The sequence below is a fragment of the Melanerpes formicivorus genome, unplaced genomic scaffold (assembly GCF_026170545.1).
Source record: "Melanerpes formicivorus ecotype bairdi unplaced genomic scaffold, bMelFor1.0.p_v2 SCAF_20, whole genome shotgun sequence".
Classification (NCBI taxonomy): Eukaryota; Metazoa; Chordata; class Aves; order Piciformes; family Picidae; genus Melanerpes; species Melanerpes formicivorus.
In genome coordinates, this window is record NW_027142372.1 from 9,022,375 (window position 1) to 9,049,788 (window position 27,414).

At 46.3% G+C, this 27,414-nt stretch overlaps 1 long non-coding RNA gene across 1 annotated transcript in view; it reads right to left on the reverse strand.

The window, feature by feature from the left end:
* The window catches only part of LOC137447289 (uncharacterized), a 386,565-nt gene extending 366,795 nt beyond the window's left edge, over nucleotides 1-19,770 (reverse strand). The window contains exon 1 of the long non-coding RNA XR_010988842.1: nucleotides 19,623-19,770. This is a non-coding gene — a long non-coding RNA (uncharacterized lncRNA). The remainder of the gene's footprint in view (nucleotides 1-19,622) is intronic.
* Nucleotides 19,771-27,414: the final 7,644 nt, after the last annotated feature.

Sequence of the window (27,414 nt, forward strand, 5' to 3'; positions counted from 1 at the left end):
GAGAGGAAATACCTCTGACAATGGTGAAATACCTGGGGGGTGAAATTAGCCCATGGAAGTGCAGGGCTCAGAGAAGAACCCATGGGCAGAAAGAAGGGAAGAAAGAATGGGGCAAATGCTTCAGGGTGCAGAAACTCTTTGAGCCTACATAGCTACACAGCAGCTCTTCATCAGCTGGAGTTACCCACAGATCCTTTCTGCTTCTCCCAGTCAGGTCCCAGTGGTGCAGTGGCATTAGCTGTTGTTGGTATTTGCCCTTTTAGTGCCTTTCCTCAGAAGACTTGTAGTGGGTGAGGGGAATGGAATGGCATGGCACAGAATGGAATTGAATGGAAACCAAATAAAATCACAGGCTGCTTTTGGCCAGAAGGCACCTTACACAGTCATCTAGCCCAACCCTCCTGTAGGCAGCAGACACCTGCAACTATTGCAGCTTGCTCAGAGTCCAAGCTAACCTGATCTGGAATGGTTCCAGGGATCGGGCATCTCCAACCTCTCTGGACAACCTGGGCTAGTATCTCAACACCCTCAGTGTAAAGCATTTCTTCCTTATAGCAGGTCTGTAGAGTATTTCAGGTGGGAGGGGATCTACGGTGATCATCTAGTCCAAGCCACTGGACACAGCCATGGGCAGAAAACCCCATATGAGAGTCAGGTGCAGCACTGAAGCTTTAACTGACTTTAAGAGAGAAAAAAAGGCTGTAGTGTAAGTACTTGTGTCTGTTAAACAGTCCTACACCTCTGTCAGTCTCCAGTTTCCCTCCTGATGCTCCCCAGGTCCTCATGAAATGCTGTACAAGGCCAGGAGGACATCATACAGCCTCTGTCCTGTGTTGTTTGGAACCATCTGCACCATCTCTGTGTTTTGGTGACCACCAGACCACACCAGAAACCATCTGTAGCCTTCACATGACCCAACTCAAACTGCTGCCACCATCCCCAGTCAGGTCTGCCCCAGAACACAGCAGGGCTGAGGGGACTCCACACCATTGTTCAGGGGATCAGCATGGGTGGAAATGTGCAGAGCTTTATAAGATTAATTCTTATCTCTCTGGGCAGTGGGTCAAGTCAGAACCGCCATTCAGTGAACTCTATGGATAATCTCCCTTTATTACTTTCAATCAAACTAAGTGTCTGCAATCTGCAGCACAGTCACTAATTTATTGAAAGAAATGACTTGTAGAGCTCAATTGTATAATAGATGAAATAGCAAACAGGCTGCGTGAGCATCCATTGTGGGGGTCCACATCTCATCACATGGCAAAGCTCCTCCAGCCTCACTGCCTTAGCACCCAGCAGCTGCTCTGAGGGGCAAGATTCACAGAAAGAAGTGGGCATGATTCCTATTCACTTCCTAATTAAAAGGAGAGGAAAAAAAGAAACGTGATGGGGGCTGTATTTGGTATCAAACCGGCGAATTTGCCGTTTGTGAATATTTAGCAAACACATTTTGTGCAAAATCAGATTTCCAGCGTGTTCTGGTTAATGGAATTCTGCTGCAGCCCCTGGACAAAACAATGTAAAGCTGCCTGGATTGTGGAAATCATTCTCCTCCAGTGATGGATAATATAGCACGAGGTTTGGCTTGGTTTGATTAATTTCAGAATATTGCAGAGAAGCTGCATAATCCCTAAGATAGCAGAGAAAAGGAGGAAGACATGATGAAGTGGGATAAAAGCGCGTAGTAATGAAGCGTGGGCTGCCTCCTATCTTACAGCAGAGCCCCCCAGTTCGGGGCATTTGGGCAAGCAGAAGCCCCAACGAGGGGCAATGCTGGAATGCACTTTTGCACAACTGCAGGATCTGATCTGAGCAGCGGGATTCTGAAAGCAACAAACCTGCTGAACGTTTCCCCAGCGATGACGGGAGAGGGAAGAGGCACAGAAAACGCAGGGTTCCTTTTTCTGCTCGAAACGGCCATCATTTCTACAGCCTCTGAATATGGAAAAGGCTCTGACAAATTTACAGTGGTGTTTGGATGGATGAGGATGACGAATGATGGATGAGGGAGGCAGAGGATTCCCTTATTAAAGCATCAAATCTTTCCCTAAATATCAAACAGACATCCTCGCCTCGATTGCTCGGCTCGCAGCGAAAAATGCACAAACCAATGAAGTCCAATTTTGCTTCTTGATGAAAACTGGAAATTTGTCTGCCATTATACACACTTAATTTCCACAATGTAAATCAGTATTGTTTTTATTCTGGGCTTTACACCTATTTGAAATATTCATTGGTTTTAAAGCTAAGATAAATGTGACAACACAGAAAAATAAATTCAGTACAAATTAGGCAATTGCCATAATTACAAACTGGCAACCTCGGGAAAGATTTCCAGCACCACACTCCCCACTACCCTTCCCTGGTGATCCCCCAGCAAAGCTGCAGCTGCAGGAGCATCCCTGCTCCTCCTGCACAGGGCAGACACTGGGCAGGGGAGCAGAGTGTGGTACCCCAGCCCTGCACCCCCCTCCCAGCACAGCATAGCCACGATGCAGGGCACAGCCATGTTCGTGCTGGCCTCAAGCTCCCAGGCAAGCAGTAACTGCTCCAACTTCCCTGCCATGTTGCTGGTGCACCCACAGGAACTGCGGATATCTGAGCACTGATTGTCAACAAGAGACAGAGGAGATGGGGGGGGACCATTCTTGGTGACAGGCAGGGAGCTATGATCCAGGGCTGGGCAAACTGGGGCATGTGATTGGTACACCTGGAGGTACCCACCCGGCACCAGGAGTGATCGTTCCCAAGTTGGGCTGTCATGTCCTCCCTCCCCACCTGGGACTGACCAGGGGCCAGACTGGGAAGTTTTCTTCCTAAAATCCCAGCATGGTGAGATTTGGAAGGGACCTCTGGAAATCAGAACCAACCTCTGGAGATCGTCTAGTCCAAAGACAAAGAGTTATTTTGCACCGCTGTCCTCGCAGAAATTATTTCAGAGCCTTTTTTTTCCAGGGAACAGCTAAGCATTTGCACCGCAGTTCCACCATCAACCCCCCAAATGACAGCTGTGCCATTCCTGCTTTCCTCTCTCCCCAAAGCCCCAGCAGCTCTCCTCTGTTTCACACATGCACCAATTTTACCTTCACACCACTAAGCTGTTTGCAGATTTCACTCATCAAAGCACTCCCATATTTTCCTCTTTGCTACGGAGCTTCAGATGCAAACCCTCCAGAGGAAGAGCCTGCAGACAGCACAGGCTCTGCACTCCCAGGCTCAGCATCCCAGGAAATGGAATCCACATGAGAAAACATCCCCCTAACCACCTTTTTATTAAAAGTATTTTCTCCCTTTTTTGTGTGGAAAAAAACCCAAAACCCTCCTGCTCCATTTACAAAAATAATTGTTTGGCTCAGTTCAATCAAAAATGGCAAAAAAAAAAAATCAATAATAAAAATCCACTTTCAAAACTTAGTTGTTGTTTTTCATGTTAAAGGTCAAAGATTTTCAATCAAGACAGATATTTAGGTGGAAAATTTCATTTCCTCACAACACCATTTTTAGCTGGGAAAAAAAGTGCAAGTGAAGCTTCCCCCCGCCCAACATCTCTTGCTCCTCAGCCTAATGAGTTTTATGTGCTTTCCTTACATCACTGGTGCATGGTGAAGGATGTCACCAACCTCTCCCACAAGCCTACAGGCAATGCCATCATTGCTGCCTGGTCACTGCACGATGCCACCAATGTTTCCCATGAGCCTACAGGAAATCTCACCATCACTGCCTAACACCATCACCACACTGGGAAGAGGACTAATGGGCATTAATGGTAATGGGAAACTTCTAGAAGCACCTTTGCATGAGAAGTCATTCACAGCTTCCCCTGGGAAATATGGACCTTCTCCAGGGCTCAGCATGGGAGACAATTCTCTTTTCAAGTTGTCACTGTTGCTCCTGAATACCTGCCCACACAGTTTGTGAGTTCCCGTGTCCCCACTGCTCGCCTGAGAAGATCAAGTGGCACAAGCAAATCTGCGCAGTGGCAGGAGATGGATAGCATCAGACCAAACAAAAAATGATGGACCTTATTCAAACAACAGTGTGGAGGGGTCAAGGGGTCACCTGTGGGCAGACCAGGATTTATTTGGGTTTGCTTTACTTGTTAGTGCTCTCAGCACACAAACTGAACCTCTGTGAAAATATATCATAGAATCGTGAAATTGTTTTGGTTGGAAGAGACCTTTAAGATCATCAAGTCCAAACATTAACCCAGCACTGCTAGGTCACCACTAAATCATGTCCCTCAGCACCACATCTCCACAGCTTTGAAATCCCTCCAGGGATGGGGACTCCACCAATGCCTTTGGCAGCCTGGTCCAGGGCTTGACAACCCTTAAAGGGAAGAAATTGTTCCTCACATCTAATCTGAACCTCTCCCAGTGCAACTTGAGGCCATTTCCCCTCACCCTATTGCTTGCTCCTTGGGAGAAGAGACTGGCCTGGATCCAACCTCATTTCAAGGAGCTGTAGAGAGCAAATACATCAGAAAAGCTGGAGAAGAGAGAAAACGTCCTCCCAACAGCTTCCTGACAGGCTGGAGTTACATTTGTGCATGGAAGGCAGAACAATCCCATGCAGGGCTGAGGCTGGCAGGACGATCCCATGCAGGGCTGAGGCTTTGCTGGCGGAAGCAATTTTTTTGTAAATTTTTTTTTTTTAAAGGGGGGAAAAGTGATAAATAAATGATTAGTGGAGTAAAGCTGCATTTGTTCTTTAAGAAGAAGAGGATCAAAGTCAGGCAGTGTGAGGGAGATGGCAACAGCTACAATGAGATTAGGCTGCAAACTCCGTTAACGCTTTTTTTATTACTGCACCTTCTAGATTAATTTTTAATTATTTTTAACCTTATCATTTCAGATTTTAAGTCTCTAATAAATCACATTTACCTCTCTCAGGTGATGTGTTTTGATGTCTGCTTATTTATTCACTTTAGTACCTGGATGGTTGTGGTAGAGACATCTTTCCATAGCATATTTACCATGGCAGAGTCTGGAAGGAATCCTGCGCTTCTCGTAGTGTATCTGGAAACAAAACTTTCTCCTCAGAGCAGGTAGCAGCTGGGGCTGTAGGGCTCCTGCTGGGCACCTCTCAACCCACCCATCCAGAGCAGGCATCATCACACTCACACCCCAACAACCCTCTGCCATGGGTGGAAAGTGGCACAGCTTGAGACATCCCCAACCCAGCCATGCTGGAGACCAGGGTGTGGGTGCAGAAATCCTGTGTGATACACACAGACTGTGTTACCTAGGAGTTCACCTCACAATTCATGCAGCCGCTGGACTAACAACAGGAAAACATGACAAGGATAAACAGGACAAGAGGAAATGGCCTCAAGTTGCACCACAAGAGATTTAGGTCGGACATGAGGAACAATTTCTTCCCCAAAAGGGCTGTGAAGCCCTGGACCAGGCTGTCAAGGAGAGTGGTGAAGTTCCCACCCCTGGAGTGGTTTCAAAGCCACATAGATGTGGTGCTGAGGGACATGGTTTAGTGGTGACCTGGCAGTGCTGGGTTAATGGTTGGACTTAGTGGTCTTAAAGGTCTTTTCCAACCTAAATGATTCTGTGGGTCTATAAACCACAATATCAAGAAGAACAAACTGTTGTAACATTAACAACTGGGAAGTGTCTACATCACTGCAAGCAGTGACCCATCTGTTTGCACTTCCAGCCATGGAGGGCACCAGCAGCTGCCAAGGGGGAAGTAGCTCCAATTCATCCACCCCCAATTCTAGGTTTGTCACTACAACACATGGAGACTAGGGAGAAGTTAGCTGGGACTTGCAAGCACCCAGTCTTACTGCCACCTTCGCAAACATCACTTCTTCACCCCTTGAGCTCTTGCCAGTGCTCACAGCCTCCACCCAAGGACCTGCCTAGACCATCCCTATCTTGTATATTCCAGTTGGCCAAAGTAACATTGCTACAAGAAGTTTCCTCACCAGCTGTCTGCTGCTTAAAAGGCACTACAGACTCACAAAGGCATGCATACCAAAAAAAGCCCTGAGAGGTACCATCCTCACAGCAGACTCCAGCTCTTTAGCCATCCCAGAGCTCACAGGTTCCCAGCAGAGCAGCAGCCTCCTCCTTCCCCCACATCGCTGGATCAGTGCCATCTCCCACATGCGCTCCAACCCACCTTTGGTTTAACCTCCTCCTTGTGTTACAGACTGAGGGAAAACAGATGTCCCAGCATTGCTCACAGAAAGGGCTGCTGTGCCACAGCAGCCCTGAGCTGCACTCCCATATCCTCACAGGGATGGTCTCCCAGGAAAGGCATGTTCCCCTTTTATTCGTGGGGCAGCATCTCCACAGATGCCATTTTCTTGGGCAAGGTTAGGTATACAGAATAGAATCACAGAAACATTTCAGTTGGAAGAGACCTTTAAGATCATCAAGTCCAACCATTCTCTAACTCTACTAAGTCTGGGGCTAAACCATGTCCATCAGCACCACATCTCTGCCTCTTTCAAACACCTCCAATGATGGGCATTAAATGACCTCCCAGGGGACCCTGTTCCAGTGTTCAAGAACCCTTTCAGTGAGCAGCAGAGAGCAGGAGGGAGCAGCTGGAGTTCTGGTTTTAGGATGTAGTCATTTCCTTCACAGATTCCCAGAATCCCTGCATGGTTGGGTTAGAAGAGACTTCTGGAGATCATCTAGGTGAACACCCTGCTAAGGCAGATTCACCCAGAGCAGGCTGCCCAGGATCACAACGTCCAGGTAGGTTTGGAATCTCTCCAGAGAAAGAGACTCCACAACCTCTGTGGGCAGCCTGCTCCAGGGCTCCAGCACCCTCATAACAAAGAAGTTTCTCTTCCTGTTCATGGGTTCCTTGTCCTCTTTCTGGATGCCATTGAAAAGAGTCTGATCCATCCTCTTGATCCTCACCCTTTAGATATTGATCAGCATTGATAAAATGTCTGACAATAATCCTGTCACACCACACAGGAAGGACACAGACACAAAAAAAAACCATCATTTCAGGCTCATGTGCAAGATCCCTGAGTTCTAAAGGAAGGCACAGCAGATCAAGCACTGTAAGGAAATGCAGGTGGAGGAAGTTTGGATGCGACAGACAAGGATCAAGACATCTGACCGATGATGAGAACAGCACAGCCTGCCCAGACCGTCAGCAGCTGGATGAGGGAGGAGTTGGCTGAAGGCACCAGCACAGATACAGTAGCAGCTGGCACAAGATAACAGACGCCTGTAGACTCCTGGCCACTAAATTCCACTTTTCTTTTTTTCCTTTTTAGAAGTGGTGAGAGATGGGTTGATGCCTCCTAGTCCCTTCCAATCACGTTGTCTGTGATTTCCGTGATCTCCTAAAGCTGAGGAGTTTAGTCCTCATTCAAACAGAAAGTCTACAAGACCACAGAGGGAAAACCACGAGCTGATGTCATGTTTAAGGTCTGGGAAAAAAAGCCTCACAGGCTTATGGGGCTGCCCTGAAACAAGGAGCACACTTCAATGGGAGCTCTTCAAGGCAGCAGAGCTCTTGACTGCAGTTCGGCGTTTTGTCCTGGACACGCTCTGGCAACAAAGAGCAGCAATCCAGCTCAAGTATTCCTACTTTTACACAGGCAACACCTCCAAAAAGGTTTCCAACTGTAGCAAAGCAAGTCCATCGTTAGGTAATTAAGCAGATGCACTGACGTTTTTCTTTTAGGTTACTCCTTATATTTTTAAAAGGCACCAGGACAGGGCTGTGCTAAAAAGCATTAAAGCACGGGTAATTTAATACTAAATTACATCCATATTGAAAAGTTTACATGAAGTCGAGAGCAGGCAGAGGTCAGGTTTTCAACAGGACTGTCTTTAATTGTGGCCATCAGTTTTAGCAACCCAGATCTCTGGATCAAAGACAAATCTAATGTGTTTCCTCAAGGCGGAGCAGTGAAAGCAGACAGTAAGCACGGCGCTATCTTGCACCAAAAGGTCATAAAAATGATTATCAGAGGGGGAATTGGTCCTGCAGCTCCGCACACACCCTCCCACCACATACTGGGGATTGGACAGTTGCATTTTTTTTTCCTGCCAGATTTCTCAGCAATTGGGAAAGTAAATTAAAAATGTGAGTAGGAGTTTTCAGATGAAAAGGGGTTTCCTTGTCCCCTAATAAATGTGCCACCTTTGTGTAGGGCTTTTTGAGTTCTTTCAGTTGGTTTCAATTACACTCGCAGCCCGCTGAAACAATTCCTCCCTCCTCAAAGCTGTGAGCTCAGACAATGTTTTCCAAGGGGGTGGGAAAAAAAGGAAAGGGGGGGAAAAAAAATTAAATGAGGAGTAAATTATCAGCAAATCAGATAGAAACAAGTTTCCTCGATCTCCAGATCCATTGTACAAATGAAGCAATTTCATCTCTGCTTGCTCTGGGGGGTGGGATTTTAAGTGGCCAAGGGGGACCGGAACGGGATGCGAGCAGACGAAGCATCACAACATTTGCATGCACAGACCACTCAAATCCGCACCAGGAGACTACTTGTGAGAATCCATCTTTTTTCACTTAACAAGATACAAAATATAAAACACATTTGCTTCTTATTAAGCCTCTCTTGTAAGTGGTTCCAGGTCCACCATTTTTAAAGAGAGGGAGAGGGGAGCCTGGATGCTCCCTTGGGGATTTGACGGGAGTGACTGGAGATGAGGTACAGGCTGGGAGCCTTTATTACTTTCCTTTTTTTTCTTTCTTTTTTTTTTTCACTCCCCCCCCCCCCCCTTCTCTCTAAAAGCACAGAAGGAATAACATTTTAAATCATTAGCATTTACTTTAAGTAGCACTTTCTTCCCCTAAGCTTCCCTTCCTGGCCCTAGCCCCATTCGCCCCACGCCTGAGCTCCCCTGGCGGAGCTGCCCTGATGGAATCACATTCTGCTGCTTGAAGGCAGAAGGTGCATTTTTGCAGCTCTGGCCTCCCAACCAAGGCAGCTGGGGAAGAAACTGTAATCTTGGTTTTCTCTAAAGAATACCAAGAAAAGGGTTCTCGTGTTTATTAGCACCTAGACCTGCAAAGCATAGAGCCTCTTAAAGTCCCTACAGCACGGCTGGAGTGCTTTCTGGTTTGGTTTGAACAGCAAAACAACACAACACAAACACACCACCCTTCAAACCAGCAGCCTCAACACAATCCACAGCCCAATGTCACACATTCTGCAGCATTTTCATCATTTCTGTGCTTGTTAAATATTAGATGCAATATTAAAATATTGAAGAGGTAAAAAAAGAAGAAGAAGGGGGGGGGAAAAGGGAAGCTGACAGTGTTTACAGCACAAAGAGATGGGTGGAGGTGAGGTGTGAAAGAAGTCACAGACCCACCAGATTCCAGCACATTACAGGAAAGAGTTATGAAAAGCCCCTCAAAACAGGGGGCATTCCATAACTATTCCTGTTCACAAAGGAAGGAAAACCAAGTGGCTCCTTTGACTGGAAATCAGGCGTTAATGAGACCTCTTCAGAAATAAAAATGATGTCGTTCTCACTGCAAAACAGGAGGGCTGTTCTGCCTTTCGCCTGCCCCAAGCCGAGTGCGGGGCACAGGTGCTTTGTGCTGCACATCTTGTGTTTCTAAGAAAATGGACGCTGCTCTGGAACAGAGCAGGCCATGCCTTTCCTTTCCACACAGAGAGGAGGAAGAAATTATTTTTAAAAACAGTCAAAGAGATGGAAAGCAGAGCATTGGAGGGGGTAAAGTTACTGCTAATAATAACAGCAACTACCACTGCTCTCTGCTACATTTGGCACCAAAACCACCAGGATATTTCCAGTGCATCTCCCACAAGCCAGCCAGTTGCCACATCTCCCCTAAAGCTCCTGGAGACCCTGGTTGTGAACTAAAGCATCTGTCGAACAACCTTCTGCAGTGTAATAAGTTCAACAAGGAAGTTCACTTCCTCGGAGCAGCTGTGCCGGAGGTTAAACGCTGGACCCAGAGGTAGTTTGTCAGAGCTCCGGAGGTGAGAGGTGCCTCTAATCGGATGCACACAGCTCAGAGCAGGAGGTGCCTCATCACCAAAGGTCTCCTTTGGTGCAAGGGACCTGGCAGGGCTCTCTGGTCACAGCCAAGTCACCTCTGCAGGGTGGTGGCACCACCCCAGCTCCAGCCACAGAGCAGCTGCTGCCGAGTCACAACATTTATTTGTCAGTGGCTGCAGCAAGAGAAGATGTAGGCCCCACACAGATCTTGTCTCTCACTCCACCTCAGAAAACACATTCCCTACCTCACCACCCAGCTCTTGGCCATCCTGACTACCCTGCAGCCAGAGGGACACCCATTTTCGGATTCCTCACCTCTCAAACCTGCTCTCCACCATCTCCTGCCACTGTCCTGTTCCAACGTCGGTCTCTGTAGGATGTGAGGCAAACACAGCTCTGACCTTCCCCACCCTGGGCAACTGCTCATCCACAAGCACGAGCCACAGCTGAAGAGGTCACTGCTGATAGGTGGCCTGGGCCTTCTGCCTCGTTAAGTGCTCAGGTGCTCCCATGAAGCGCTGATTTTCTGCCAGTGTTACACCAGGCCACAGCAATTAAGGACGATTACTAATCCTGGTGGAACATTTCACACCTGCTTTCTGTAGGCTTTGTTGTCTAACCAGAGCAGTAACTTGTTCTGGCTAACTAGCAGCACATGGGCTGAATTGGGCATGGACTCATCTGTTAGAAGAGATTTTGTGGACATCCCATATCTCAGGCTTTAGAGCTTGCTCTCCACACATACTGACTGCAGAAAGCAGCAGTGATGGGATTGTTGTTGACTCTTAACCAACTGTTCAGCTTTGTGGTTCTTTTCTGGAGAAGAGCACTCTTTGGGGCTGCTAAATGAGACTAATAATGCAGCAAAGGGTCCCAAACACCAGGTGCACGTTTTAAATATGCCTTGAAAAGCAGGACTGGCTAAAACTGACCTGAGAAATGCAGTAAAAAGAGGTGAAGGTATTAACTATGAGATCAAAGAGCAGACCCAATCCACCAAGCTTCCCTGTAGCTCTCCCCCATGTGTCATCCTAAAAAGCACTTCAGAACCAGCTCTTGCATCAGTGTGAAAAGGTTTGGGGCTGGAGGAGGGCTGACCTGGGTGGAAGGTGTAGGGTTCAGATTTTAATCCCTTTGTCCCTCAGTCACCTAATCCATAAAATGGAGATAATAATGATCACTAATCTCAGAAGGCTGTAATTGATTATTTGTTAGGATCATCAAGAACTTAGCAGGAAGGCTTTAAAGACCTGCAAGTCTATGAATTATTTTATCATTGCTGACAAATTCTATGACTTTCCTCCTTTTCCTTTGTGAAGTTTAGATCGGGAAGGTTTTGGGGTGAACTTTTTTCCTGCTTGATCACCTAGTGCATTTCACCCCAAGACACATCCCAGCTGAATTCTTGGGGTGTTGCTATAATAAGCAGAGTTTTAATAGTAAATTCTTAAGACCAAGGCTTATATCCTTCTGTCATTGACCAGCAGTGACCAGCAGCAGATCAGACAAGTGCAGCAACTCAAGGGACCTGCCCAGCAGGAACACACCTTAACCACTACTTGCAGTTGGTGAGTAGCTCCCTACCACACTTGGACCAGGGCAGGCAGTGGAAGATCTCATTTTATTATGGCCTCAGGACACCGAGCTGGAATGGATCTAACAGGAAGGGGAAAGTTATTGAGCCACAAGCTTTCTCTCAGATGGTTTTCTCTTCAGAAGTTTACTTTACCTCCCAATTTTTTCTTTTTTGTAATATTCAATACCTTTATTTAAAATTTGAAAAAGGGGGGAAAAAAAAGGCACCAAGTTGTAGCAGTGTGTCCACAGTTATTTATTACCTGCCTTGTGGTCTGAACAAATATGATTTTGTTACTCTGTGTTGTCAATAGAAGCAGCACATATGGTTCTGGTTGACAAAATTATGATAAAATTCACTGTATCCTAAAAAAATGATTGAAAAGTTTGCAGATGGTTTCTGGGCATATGAGGAGGGGGGAGGATTGAATTTCAACAAAAGACGTGCCAAGATTTTTTTTTTCCCCTCTTCTTACTGTTCACCCTGTTTCCACATCCCAGCTTTTCTCTTATTAGATACTAGGGTAAAGCAGGTATCCAGCCCACAGGTCATATGTTTCTCTTTAGCTCTTGGCATTCCATCACACTTTGTCATGTTCACGTTATGTTAGACCCAGGGTCACTCACAGATAAACATGAAATGACATCATAACCAAGAGTCGCAAACAGCAAACCATGACTAACAGGAGTCCAAGGGGTGTCATATTTGCACCCTAAAAATGCCATGTTTGAGGGACATTGGGTCTTACTCACATTTTGAAGGTTTCACTCAATCCTCAGTCTAAATTTTGTCTTTTGTTGGTTTGTGGTTTTTTTCTTAGAATCTCAGTTCTGCTCTGCTCAGTTCTTTTATTTCCCGAGGGACAAAATGTGGGGAGTGGGCCAGGAACTGCCAGCCCAGATCAGACGTTATCTCATGTCTTGTTGGAGCTGATAACCCCCTTTTCCTGAGCACTGTTCACATGGTAAAGATAACCCCATCTGTGGGCTCTGCTGTAGCTGCTCCCTAAGCTTTTGGAAATTATGGAAAAGTCTGTCCAAGCCCTGCTTCTGCCATTTCATCTCCCAAACATCTTTACAATGAGATTTCACCCATCACTCAGCAGAACGTTTTTCTTCTACTTTGTGTTTCTGGGGAAAATCTTTTCACAGTCTACCTGTACCCTAATGCAGTAGTGACTCAAGTCCTAGTAAGCCAATGCCTAGGTGGGCAGGCAGATGGGACAGCCCTTTGGACACTGGGGCTGGACACTTGGACACTGGACCAGGGGCTGGAAGTTGCAGGTTGGAGCCTCTCAGCCTTCTGAGACTGCAGGGATTTTGAAATAACCATTGCACACTGGGACCAACCTGCTTTGCTAAAACCACTGACAGGGAGCACCTCTCACCTCCTCATGCTTTCCAGGGAATTTGGTAATGGACTTCAACCTGTCACAGATGTTACTCCCTTTGTGATGCTTGTGGTAGTTGATGATCTGCTACATCATCACCTCTAACAGTTGTTCAAACGCTGCTGTACACGTGTGTGTAGGTCCACACTCCACATGGCGATCAGCATAGGCTGGAAGAACAGAAACCTGGGCAGGAGGTTCTTCTTCCCAGGAAAGGGTGGAGGGATGACATTCTCTCCATGTCTGAACAAGAGGCAAGCTCTGAACTCTGTCCCTACTCTTTCATTTTAGCCATGTTAATGATGGATAACACAAAATACTCAGAATTTATACAACCTGCCAGAATATTCCCACCTCTGCCCAACCTGTCAGTGGCCTTTGGCAGCTGTCACCCTGCCTGCCCGAGGATGTCCATGGAACGACAAGCTAGCCTGGAGAATGTGGGTAATTGTGAGGCAGAACATCTGGAAGCTGTCATTGGAGTGTTAGTAGCTCTCCCTGTCTATGAGCTGTGCCCAAACATGTCGATAAGTTTCCCAACATGGAATTCATTTTTTATAACAGGATACATGTGGAAGTTCATGTTTCAGTGGTGGCCAGAAGTGGCTCTTTTCTTCTTCAGAAAGATTTGTGACCTCTTCTCCAGACTACTGTAATATGATTTATTTGTGTCTCCCTTCACAGAGTGCTCACAGGCCACAGTACTACCAAACGGAAGAGCATGAGCTTTCAGCCATGAGATCATGAGAGTTCTGCTCCATGGCCCACACCATTTGCCCATGGCCCAGCAAGCACAGTGGAATGCTGAGGATCCACCTGTCCTGTACTCCCAAGACAGAGAGCAAGGAATGGGCTGGGTCAGGACAGGAAAACTGCACATGCACAGCACAAGGGACAGAGTATGGCACGCAACAGAGGGGCATTTCCCATCCCACCTCTGCACCCACCAGCAGCAGCCACCTCTGGGCATTTTCTGTGCTCTGTACACATCCTAGACGTGAAAGAAATGGAATACACCAGGTACAGATCAACTACAGAAAAACAAGGGCAGGACAGGCTGTGCCTCCTTCCGAGAGCTGCTTCCCTCCTACTGGAGACAAGAGAGGCTGGGACACGGAGGTTTACAGCCCAACTCAAACACCTCTAGAAGCTTTTACATGCATCTCAGAAATCTTCAAGGTTCACCCAGCTGTACCTGTTCACTCAAAAGGACACCCATCCTTCAGCAGAGTGAAATACCTTCTGCAGGCAATTAGCTGGTTGTGGAAAGGATACATTTTGCCAAGTCTTTGCCATGCAAAACCCTGACCTGATACTGCCCATACCCAACCTGTCTCTGGCCTCTGAATTCCATCTAAAACCATCTTCTTATTCAAGGAGCCTCCAAGTGCTTATCAAAACAATCAGTTTGGCTATCACAATGCCCCCAAACAAACGCAGCAGCTGAAAGATCTTAGCAACAACTCAGAGAACACCCTTGCAGAGCACTGCACATCACATCCATCCCAAAATACCACACCTGTGAAGAGGTTCCTGTTACTGAGGCTCTGAGAGGTACAAAGGGATCACGGAAATGCTACCTCCAGCGTGGACAGAGAGCAGAGAGCTTTTACGCCTTGTCTGAACTGCCACCTTCTGCCTGAGGCACTGAGAGGCAGGATCAGCGCTCTGCCTTAGCACAGACCCTTGATGTGATGCTAAACCTCTAACCCACCAGTTCAGAGGGAAGAATTCCACCCAATAAACCTTTCTGACATGCAATAAAATAACACATTTATTTACTTGCTTGAACCCACCAATGTGCTGCTCATTTCAGTGATTGATAGAATTGGGTTATAATAAGCATACTTTATTATTGAAAAATTTAATTTAAGGTTTAAACATAAAACAAATGGTATTTTCAAATCTATTTTAATGAAGACTATCAAAACCATTCCATTGCCATAAGGGAAAAATTCTGTCTCCATATCTGTAATGTATATATGCATAAAATCTTCAGCCTACAAGTCTAAGTCGCCTGTCCTTCTATCAATCCATCATGCTGAAAATAGAATACAGAAAGCCTTATTTTTTCACTTAATTTTCATTAGATTCTTGAGGGAATTAAAATAACACAATAATGGGCAAATTCTGCCACTACAAATCCAAATGACAGCAATGAATCTACTTACGGGTGGAATTTGGCCCAAACTCCAGCGAGAAGTGCCAAATACAGAGCAGACACCCATAAAAGTGTACTTAGAGCTCAGGCATGTCAGGTGGGTAAATAATGTCCTTTAAATTCATACAGCAATATGAATGCTTTCCATGTGCCACAGGGTAATGGATTGGCTGGAGGGACAGTGGTGCTGCTCCTGGTGCACTCTGTGGTCATGGGCTGTTAGGTCAGTGCAGAGCACCACCACAGCTCTTTGCTCTGGCAAATCCCATGCCACTGGAGCTGCACTCCCACACCCTCTTCTAAAGAGGGTTTTCCTTGTACAGGGAAATTTCTGGTGTGCTTCCAACAAGGCTGCTGGACATCCCAACACCCAGCCTTGGGGATGTTTAGTGAAGCCTGGTGCTCACAGTAATGGACTCAATGCGTCCATCTTCATCCAGGGCTTGCCCACACAGATTTTAGCCACGCAGTCTTTGCAAGCACCATGCTAGAAAGCACAATCCAGCAGCCACCAGGACATCCCATGTCTTCCAGCAGGACCAGAAAGAGTCACCAGGTTATGTGCATTGGTTCCTTTTCTTTCCATGCACATTGTGCCATCCATCCATCCCCACATACACACTGGGAAGAAAATTTTGGAGGATTTACTGAGAACTTTCCAAAGCTTTTCCCTGGTGCTGTCCAGAGACCTCCTCATGGTCAGTGTGAACATCAACTTTGTCAGGTGATAAGAAGGATCCCTGTCATGCCAGAAGAAAACTCTGCTTCTGAGTCCCTTTCCCTTACTCCTCTTACTCCATACCTGGAAGGAGTGAAAGGCTGTGGGACAGAGGTTCTAGGGAAGAGACTCCCAGCCCCATCCTCTCAGTTGAGTGGCTGGAAAATGCCTCTACCCCGATGGTGGCACCAGGATCCGCACCCACCCTGAAAGGCTCATCTGCAGACTCCATATCTGGCATGAAGTCCTTACTGAGGAAAACCAGACAGAGAGCCATCTGCTCCCAAAGCACAGCCCTGGGCAGCCAGACCTGGCTTAGGTGAAAACATCTGCCCACAGCTGGCTGAGCTGGCCCCACTCTCCTCAAACTCTCTCTCGATTCTTGTCCCAATATTTATGCACACAGGCAAAATATTGTTTTCATTTGAATGCATTTAAATAAACACTTGGTGACTGCTGCTTGTCCTGGGTGTGCAAAGCTTTAGCCAGGTGCTGAAGTTCAAGGGCAAGGACAACAGACCCATGTTAGGGATGCTGGGAATGTTCTCATTCACATTTTCCTGATTTTCTTTTTTTAAAAGCCACCTCGAACCACAGCTGCACTTTAAAAGTGCAAGGTGTGGACTGGATTCTTATTTGATAATTTTTAAGTGATCACCTCTGTTCCAGTTTGGTTTGCTCACTGTCCCAGCAAATCAACAGATGTGTTTCGTCAGCAGGTCAGACCCTTTTGTACATTTTGCCCTTTTTTGCAGAAATTTCCCTTTGGAAATGACTTACTCTCCCCCTGGATGTTCCTTTGATGCAGGTCTATTGTTTCAGTGTAAAGCAAATGTATTCCTTCAGCAGGTTTATGCCTTCAGTGGAATTTGTGTAAGCAGGTTCCGCTGCACAAACACAAAAAGCCCTAATACATGCAGGCTGGGTCTACGGCGCGCCATCAGATGTCAGGTTTGATGACTGATGGTACTTACACAGATTTACACAACAAAAAGTACATTAAAAGGACGTTAAGATTGTGAGTCAATGTCACAAAAGCCTGGAAATTCACATTTCAGGATTTAAACATCCAATATTGACATGGAATGCTGAATAGTAAATGGTGTCCCATTAGAGTTCAGGCACTGAATAATTTTTAATCTGGACTATTAATTTCCTGAATTTTGTTGTTCTCGCTGCCCCTTGTGGCTTTCACGTTTTTAATTAGTTTTTGGTGTGTTTGTGTCCTTGTCTTGTAATTTCTAAGTTGCTCCTCCTGTGTCCAGTATAATTGCATAAGGTATGAGGCCTGTATGGGAGCTTATTTGGAAATGCTAACCAGGATATGTATGGAAATCATAAACAGCTCCCTCAGACTTGGAGAGTCGACGTTTCTGTGCATCAAATGAGGTTTACCAATGGTTGCTTCCACTATTACTCCCTAATAAAGACAATTACAGCTAATGCCAGCCCAACTTGGAGTCAAATTATGAATAGTAAGAGGAATAATTAGTACTTACAGAATCCTTATCACCACGGAGTTATTGGTTTCAGGGGGGAAAACAGATTCAGGGCTTAAGTGACTTGCCAAAGGGCTGCCTTCAAATCAGTGTAAAAGGGAAAAAAACCCCAAAGGCCACACTTCGAAACCCTGTGCCTGGAACCAGGCAGTGATATTAAACTCCCCCTTTGATGGCTTGACCCCCTCCCCCACATCTCTGGCATTATCCTTACAACCCCCTTTTGGATCCAAACCTTTCAGATGTTGAATTGCTCTTAGGAGCTGGTGAGCACTAAAATAAATGGGGATTCAAGGCGCTTAGAACTGTGCACAGCCAGGGCGATGTCAAGTTAAAAACAGCAAACAGTATTTGGAAATCTATTTTTGTAATCTTACAAAAAAATTAGCCCTGAGTTTACACCAATTCTGCCAGGCCTCATCCTGCTGAAATTCTCCCCAGCTATTTTACAAGGCTCCCCAGTAGAAGCATGCAGCAAACCCAACGGCGTGCTGTAACTTTAACTAGCAGCCTTACAGCCTCACTGCCAGAGGAGCAGGAATATGCAAGTTAAACCAGTGGATGAAAAAAAACATCTCCCCTGTGATGACTATTTGCTACGCTCTGGAAAGGGGCTGGGACAGCTCGGGAGGAAAGGAGAGGAGTACTGGGGCGGGGAGGCAAAGGGTGGTGAGATAAACCAGGAACTGCTATTCTGAATACAATTTACGTTTGCTAATTCCATTTCTAGCTCTACAGAAGGGAGGCTCCATCTTGCAGCACGGTGCAGCCATTTTGAGCTCCCCACCAACTAACCAAACAGAAAATAGTGTCCTTCCTCAGATCATGACATTGGGTCAAATGCTGATGGGAGCTAAGTAGTGGCTAATGGATGATTAAGGCCAGTATCAATTAGAAATGAAATTTGCTTAATTATCTCAAGACTACTCTGTAATTCCAGGACCAAAGGAATCGCCTCTCTCCGGGTGTGCTCCCAGGTTAACACTTTGGAGTTAAATCATTATTAAAGGACACTGGTTATGTGGAGGTGCATTATTTGCAAAATACAATCATTTCTCAAATCCCATTTTTGCTGATTTTGTTTTCCCGCCTGCAGTAGCTTCACTCCAGATAAACCTCTCCCCTTCCCCAGTGTACCAACCCAGGCTCTGGCATCCAAATGGGAATGGGACAGGAACCACAAAGGAAACACCTTGGCAGTCATCAATGAAGCAAAGACAACGTCCAGAAGTATTAAATACATCTTGGTGAGAAATGTCTACTGGATGTATCAGATGCCAAAGACTCATGATGTAATGTGCAGACACTATCAAAGAACTGGAGGCACAGAACAAAGGGTACCACTGGTATGGCGCTGTGACATCAAGTCATGCCTTGCCAAGGTGTTTTTCCAGAGTCTGAGGAAAAGTGGATGCCATTATTTACCTGCTCCTTGGGTGGGTAATGAATGGATGGGTCTGATGTGCTCTGGAAGAAGCATCAGCTTCTGAAAGTATGAGGGAGTGCACCAGAGATAATGTCTGTTCACAAAATACTAGGGGTTTGTGGTGATATTTCATGTCCCTAGATCAAAGTCCACAATCTCTCTTCAGTCACTTCTACAACAGGGATTTGAGAATCAAGAGAAAGGTAATTTCCATGGAGGGAAGTTATCTAAGGGGTATTTCAGGTGGTTTCACCTTTTCCTCCCCATCAGAAAGCAAAGAGAAAGTGAATTACTAAAAAAGGTTTTTTCTCACCATAGCCAATAGCCCACATTTGAAATTTGGACACAAGATATTACAAAATATGAAAGAGTGGAACAAGCTCCAACCAGACTGTCACAGGCAGTGCTTCTTGGAATCCCCTACCTCAAGTGGTTCTTGGAGCTGAGCTCCTGAAGGGGTTGAAGGGGTTGACATTTGGGTTGATACTGAGAAATCGGTTCCAGCCTCTGTTCTAACTAAAGACAGAGCTATGGGGAGGAGTGGCAAGTGCTCCTTGTTCTGGACCTCAGCAAAACACCGTTACCAATAACATGAAAAAGCTGTGTTTCATCAGATAAATTGTTATCAAAGGAAACAATTGCAAGCATATCCTCACTGGTCCAGGCTCCTTTTCCCACACCACCAGACAGGCACCAATTCCTCCTCCTCAGCAAGGCTGAGAAGGGCACTTTATTCCTTCCAGGTGTCCTGCACTGCTTTATTTATGGTCTCACTTTCTTTCTTCATGCGAGAAATCCTAGCTTTTAGCCAGCTGTAAAGGATTGGCAAGACACATTTGTAAGGGGGGGAAAATTAGCAATGCTCTTTTCTTACCAACCTTTGCCCACTTTATTAGGTGGGGGATGTTCCAGTGTTCTTCAAGCAGCCCCGCCGCAGCCTCGCTGTCTGACCTGCCAGCAGTAATGGTCAAGGGCACTCAGTGTGTTAGTCCAGAAGCCAGCTGAAACATGGTCCTCTCTGATAAACCTGGGCTCTGGCCCTAGGAAAAGCTCCCTGAAAGGAATGAAAATGAGGGCAATTTGTATTTCTGTTCTTTAGGCTTTGAACAAAATCGCAGCAACCCCACCTAAAAACTCCAGGAGCTACCACTTCTCTCCCAGTCACATTCTCCCATTCCAAAGCCAGTGTCCTGGTGGCAGGGATGAGAGAGGAGAGCTCCCCAGTAGTGCCCACCCAAGCAGCATCAGATTAACTGAAAATAACATTCAATAGCTCCTGCTGCTGCACCAGAGCCCATTAACCCTCTAGCTGGATACATCTCCCTTAAAAACACAAATGGCACATTCAGAGAGAACCAGTTGTGCATCACTAGTCGGTCCTCTAGCTGTGAATTCACACCAACAGACAGAGTGGCATGGGTTGTAGGGTTTCAGACCACAGGCAATGTGTTGCAGCAGTTTCATGAGATCCAGGATCCCTGTGGGACCAAAAACCAGGCGAAATTCAGCAGCATCAGATAGAGCCCACAGGGTCTGTCTTCATCACAGAGCTCCTACCAAAAGCCTGTCCTGCAGCAGACAGGGCTCTTGGTCATCAGAAAGGTGACATGGAAAGTGCCAAGAGCTTGGCTTTGCAACAGAGACACCTGAAGGCCCTCAAAAAGTTGCTGCTAGAAAGAAAATGAATCCTGGGTGTATCAAAATGAAGTGTCAGATACCTTTATGCGTATGCTAGAGAGACCCTACCCTGCTTGGTTAATGGCAGGTTATTCCTTTTCTTATGCTGTCAACTATTGTTACAGATTGTTAATAGCATTAATATTTCCATCACTTAATTTATTTTATTAATCCCATTCAGGTTTACCATTACCAGCATATGAACTGTAAATAGCAATAATAATGCCATCAAGGTTAATATCAGCGATGCTGAAGGGTATTATGTAAAACACAGCCTGTGAGCGGCAGCGAGACAGGCGCCTATAAAACCTCGCCGGCGATAGCGGGGGGTGGGTTAAACAAAGGTCTCGCACAGATTTACGCAATTGCCTTATCTTCGGGAAGAGGTGAAGATTTAAGACCAAAAGCCTCCTTTAAATTTCCTGTAATGTTCCCTCCTATCCCCCGACCGTAAAAATATAGCCAGAGAATATTCTTAAGGAGCGGCGTTTTTATCTTACATTATGGAAAGTCTCGTCGTGGGGTTGGTTTTCTCCTACAAGCAAAGGCAGGAGGAAAGGACAATCTGTCGACTTTCCACTCGCCACGTGCGGGTGGCGGGGCGAGCGCGGACAGCACGAGGGAAGGGGCTGTGTGAGAGCACGGGACGCACGAGATTAAGGATGCTCCCCTAAAGACCCAGTGCCAAATGCTGGCTGGGAAGGGGGAAGTGGCTGCCCAGGGGCTCGCACCCCCAGCTCTGTGCAGACCAGACTCGGCACGCGCCAGGTGTTGGAAATACTTCAGCTGTTGGGGGCACAGCTGCTGCCCAGTGCCCCCGTGGGGCTGTGCTGCTGATGGGCCAGCAACAGGAGGATGAGGGACAAACTGCCCGTGCTGCGTGCGGGACGTGCTGGCAGGGGGTTGAGCATTCAAGTATTAGCCGTGGCTCTGGGGGACACGTGTGGCAGCATCACCTGAGGCACCCAAAAATGTCCTGCAGGGCACATGTGGCATGAGCTGCACTTGGAGTAGACCCCATGGTGGGACCCCTATACTCCCAGCACTGACCATGTTGGACACTAAGCCCACCAGCCACACCAACCACTGCTAGCAGAGAGAACAAGGATATTTCTGGGTACTGCTCTCCAACAGCCCACCACACTGCAGACCCAGGGTGCAGGCAGGTGTTTGTGCCATTGCTGCCCCAAGAGAGCACGAGTCCAATCATCAGGGAGCACACTGCATTTTCTGTTCCCTCTGAAACAGAAACACATCTGCTAGCTAAAGGTTTATCAGCAATTAAAAGACCCAATTACCTTTATGCAGACTATTGTTCTCACAACTGAAGTCTGGTGGCACACCGAGGGGATGTAGGTTCTGTGTGGTTATGACCGTGATCTACATGTAGCCTAGTGCAGGGTACTAGGGGGACATTGTTGACCCTTCTCCCAGGGCGAGCCTGTGGACCACAGCAGTACCAGCCAGAGGGGAAATACCTGGGGACATCCCTCTTACATACCTGGCAACCTAATGAAATGTTTACAAGTGCTGCTTTGGAAAAAATGGGGTAAAAACATTCAAGAATGAGAATTTAAACCCTACAGGAAGTCCAGAAAACTGCCAGTGAGGAGGCCACTGAATACAGCAGTTGCTGACAATCTGGAGACAGGCTCTGTTTGCCCCTCTGGGATGGATTTCTGAAAGTAAAGAACATGCTGGCTTCCTCTGTCCAGACAGGGTGATTTGGTATTCACACCACTTTATTTGTGGGGAATCTGTAAAAGAGATGGAGCTATAAAATACCTTTCTGCTCATTTTTCATGGATGCTGATGCAGAGGCTGCAGGAGGCTGCCAGGGCAGAGGATGGAAAAGGCCATTTGCCATGGAGGAAGGCTTCATCCTGCAGTGGAAGTGGCCCGTCGACGCAGAGCCTCCTTTCTTTGTTACATCTGCCTTGCCTTCCTCGAAGAATTAAATTAGATATACAAGGGGGAAAGAGAGAGGGAGAGGGGGAGAGAGGGAGAGAGGGAGGGCAAGGGAGGGAGGGAGAGAGAGAGACGAGAAAAAAGGCTCAGGCAGGAATATATTTCCTATGTCTGGATAAGGGGAAGGATTCGAGGTAATTGCTTGCTTTTCTCATTGTTCTCAGCTGCCAAGCAGAGATTCATAGAGTGTCTGCAAAGATCTCTCTCTTTTTTCTTTTCTTTCTAATTCTTCACCCCCCACTCCACACCCCCCATCTACCCCGATCCCTATCCCTCCCCTTCCTCCTGCTTATTCCACCCTAGGAAAAAAAAAAAAAAGTAATTTGTCTGGTTTATTTATGATGCAATGAAGGTATGCTGAACGCATCGGGATAACCTGACACTGGTCAAACTATCTGTCAGCAAAGAAGAACTGCCTTCATACTCCAACGAGTGCATAATTTAACCATTTCTCTGCTGGAGGGCAAGGCGCGACCATCCGTTCCTAACAAGAGGGTTTGCCACCGCTCCCCTCGACCTCAAACCCAGTTTTGTGGCACCCTGGCAAACCCCAGCCTTTGACATGTTTTCAATCAACCCTTTATCTCCTCGTTTTCACTAGTCATACACAGATTGTCTGCATGTAATAAAACTTCTACTTGGGAAAATATGAAATTATTTGAGATATTCATATGAAAGCCGGGTCCCAAAACAAGATTGAACACACAAATCTGCCAGCTATGAAACCAATTCAGGATGGATTTAGGACCCAGATAGAGCCAGACATTTGGATGCTGAGTATGGGGAAGAAATAGTAATGCCTCAGGTCTGGAAGGAGTACATCTAATCCCATCCTCCTGATGCACAGTGAGGCAACGGCTCCAGCTCGGGGAGCAAATGCAACCCAAACAGCAAGCAGGGGAATGGAGAATGTGAGGTGCAGGAGGAGAGAGAAAAAAAGGCAATATTAGTAAATAATGTTTCAAATTATTTGAAATGGGAACCATTCATTAAAAAAATAATAAATTAAAAAAACCAACAACAAACCAAACAATGTAAGGGCTTTTTTTTTTTTTTTAATTGATAAAAACAAACCAAACAAAATGAGTCCATGCAAGCCCTGCTGAAGTAGAATGAAGCAGAGAGGAGGAAGGAATTATGTGTTGCATTCCCCCATTTTAAATGAGCCACAGTGTCCCTCCTGTCTCCCAGCCTGGCACAGCGAGAAGCATGTCTGACACCATATTGGCAAAGCACTGTGCCCAAGGAGCCATCTTCCCCCCTGGCCTTTGCCAGCAGCCCCCACCATGCCATGCTCCATGGCATCCCTGTCCGGCCGAGGACTGGATGCTGCCCAGCGATCCCGTGGGCTCCTCGTGTCCCTCACAGCAGGGCCGTTAGTGGGGTGACTCCTGGTACAAGACAGAAAGCAACACTCCGAGTTTGGGCAGATCTGTGAGATCAGCATGAAAAACAACACAGGATTCAGCCTAGAGCAGCGAGTTACCGCAGTGGGAAGCCCTGCCGGGCAAGTCTGCCCAAGTCTGTGGGATCTGAGCAGGCTGGGAATATTCTGATGTTTAATAAACGGCAGAAGAAAGTATTAAAAATCAAAAGGGGCTTTGTGGTATAATGCAACGTGTGCAACAGGGATCAGGGAAGGGACTCGGGAATAAGGGGTATGACGAATAGCTTCTGCTCATGATATTTATTTCTGAGGCACACCAGCACTTGCCTTCTGCTGTAAGCAAGGAGGAAAAGATTTTATGAATGGGAGCATCTAGAGCAAAAGGGAATGTAAAATGGAAGGGAGATAACAGGAAGGGTCGGGTCAAAGCCAAGAGGCGTTCCCCAGGACAGGCGAGTGACAGCCACCACCGCAGGCCACCCGCACTGGCCGGTTACCCTGGGATTGGGATGCTAGCAGGCATCCTCCTCGGGCTCTGCTCCAGCTGCCGGGCTGCTCCTATCCGTCCTTTTGGGAAGGAGGGATGGCAAAATTAAAATCAGTTTTTATTCTGCATTACTGAGAAGCCAGCATTTGGGTCTGACAGCTATTTTCCTTTGTGAGATTATTTAGGAATCAATCGTTACAGCTATTCCTGTGCTCACCTAGAGCTACACATGTATAAAACACACATTAAGATAAAAGCAAATGCATTTGGCAAAACATAAAAATAAAGACATATTTGGGATATGGGGAATCAATTGATAAAAGGAGAGATTCTGTGGTAGACAGATCAGAAAAAGACCCACGATGCTGTTTGTCCTGTCACTGGGGAAATCCCAGAGCCGCACAGAAATGATGAACATGCAGCTGGTTTTCAGACAAAAATTGCTCCAGAACAATTTGTGTGCTTGGGACCTGTCCGTTTTACTTCCCTCTTCACCTTTGTTTTTTTCACTAGCAAATGAAGAAATAAGATGAGATGACAGGAGCCAGCCAAGCTCTTTTTAATTCACAACCATTTTCAAATATGAAAGTACCAATCCAGGCAAATCCAGCAAGCTTGGAGTTTATTCTCAAATCACAACTAAAATTAAAAGTAGTTAAAACAATTTGAATTTCTCAAGAAAAAGCTACAGAGAAATTGAAACATTCTCTGCCTGTTTTTAACCTGAACCAATTTGTTAAGGCTGTTACAAAGCCGAAAGCAGGACCCTAATACCTGAAACAGTTGCGTTAATTTAAAGCTAGGAAGCCCAAATAACATCATTGTAATTCTGAACAGGTTGTTTTATCTCCTCAAATCCAGAGTTAAAACCTACTAAAATAAAATGGCAAGAGCCCTCTTGGCAGACAAGCCCCTCCAAAAGAAGCTGTACACTTCTGAAACCCGATTTCTGCTGGGGATTTTGAAGTGCCCATACTCTGTGTGTGCGGAACAAGCGGGATTATTGCAGTGGGGGGATCAGATCACTTCATCGTTTGCCCCAGCTCCCGGCAGCCACCCGACAGCCCCCTGAGCCCCTCTTTCAGCAATTCCTCTGCCACTTTGGTGGCTTCTTTTTCACCTGACTCTGCCCCAGAGAGCCCAAACCACATGTTTCAAAATAGACTGGACTGGCCCAACCCAAAATTTACTATTACCAACATTTCTAGCATTCCCTCCTTCCTGGAAAGCAGAGGTCTGCATATGCTGATGTGAGGGAACGTCCTCTGTATCAGTAAGATTTTAGTTTAACTGGGGATTTGGAGAAAATGAATATCACACTTTGGAAAAGAAAATAATTCCCATTCTGTTTCAAAATGCTGGAATTTTAGAAGTAGAGAATACTTGCAGAGAAAAAAAAAGGTGTGGAGGGGGGAATAACAATAACAAAATAACAAAAATAAAACAAAAATTAAGGACATTTAATAATTTCAAACAAACAACAACCACATACATACACACGAATTTAAAAGGAAAGAAAGAATTGAATAGGCAGGCAAAAGCAACTGAAAAAATAAATTCCCAGCTCTCCTTAGCAGGGTGACAGTGCCTGGGATTACAGCTCCCTGCAATGTCCAGGGCTGGCTTTACGGTCACTGGCTATTTTTGTTTACGTGCTCCTTCACTGTAATAAAGCCAAATAATAAAAAGCAAGTCCTATTAAAACTGGAACACATCTGCATGGGGGTTTTTTCCACCTTTGATGACTTCTGGGCACAGAGAAGTGCACAACCATTTCCACACTGTTTGAAAATAACTATCAACAACCTCTATAATGTATTTTCAATGGGAGCTTGTTAGCAACACCAGAGGTTTTTTTTTTTTCCACCAACTCCAGAATACTTAATACCTAAACTGTTTTATCATATGGCTGCTGAGTACTTATTTATCACAGCCATGTGCTTTAGAGCCTCACACCAAGAGATCCTGATATTTCTCTGGGCTGGGCTCTTTGTAAGTCTGTTCCTTTCTCATATGTAAGCATGAAAGAAATGGAGCTGGAATAAATACTGCTTTTCAAGTGCTGTATAGGTGATACTCCAGTGGCTACAGACTGGCCACAATTTAGTGTTTTCCCCATTCTGTTGTAGGCTTTTCCCTTTTTTGGATGGTGGTTTAATTAAGGCATTTGCCTCTCCCACCCTCAATATGATTAAATTTTAAAGCAGCCACGCAGCCCTTCCTTTTTTTCCCCCTTATTGATGATTCCCACCCATTCCCACAGCACCCAGACCCCCACCCCCCCATACTCCCCTGTCTCTCCAGCCTGCCCCTCTTGCTCCCCATGTTTTGTTGGGGTTTTTCCTCCTTCTCCTCAAATCTCAGCTGCTCTTTCAGCTGGCCTCACGCGCTACAAGGGAATAATTTGCTTTCATAATTTAAATTTTTTCTATGCCCACGTCTGGTGGTTCGTGGGGGATGCTCTGGGATTCAGCCAGGGCGGCTGAGACGCAGCGTGGATGGCGAGTGCCCTCTGCAGGAAAACTACCCCAGCCCAGCCTGGTAACACCCTCAAAGGAGGAGAAAAAAAGAAGCAAACCAACTCCTGCTTTATTATTTTTTTTTCTTACTCATTTAATTATGACATAGTACATCAGTGCTGACAGCTGCAGGGAGTGCTGCTGGAGCCCTGGGCTGAATTCCCCTACGAGGTCCCAAAGCCGCTCCATTCCACCCCACCCCACGGGCCGTCCCGTTCTGGCTGAGTCCAACCACGTTAAATACAGGAGCAGATCATAGAGGAATGTTCATTTGCAAGGTCATGTTTTATGGCAGGCTCTGAAATCCCTGCCACGTATCTCAGAGCGCAGACAGGCAGGACTCCTGCTTCTGCAGATGGAATTTTTATTGGTTTTTCCCCCAAAATAAGCTCTTTAGGAAATTCCAGATGGAGCCATGCTCAGACACCTGCCCAGAATGACGGTGCAGACTGTGTGCAGCAGGCACTGCTCACCCTCCATTTCAAGCACCACGTTCTGGTCAAGCCCATGTGTGTATATTGCTGAAGCCCATGCAAACCAACAGCCAAGGGAAAGACGCAACAGTACATTTAAATAAAAGCACCCCAAAACAAAGAGCACACTTTTGAGGCAGGTCTCTAACAGGGACATTG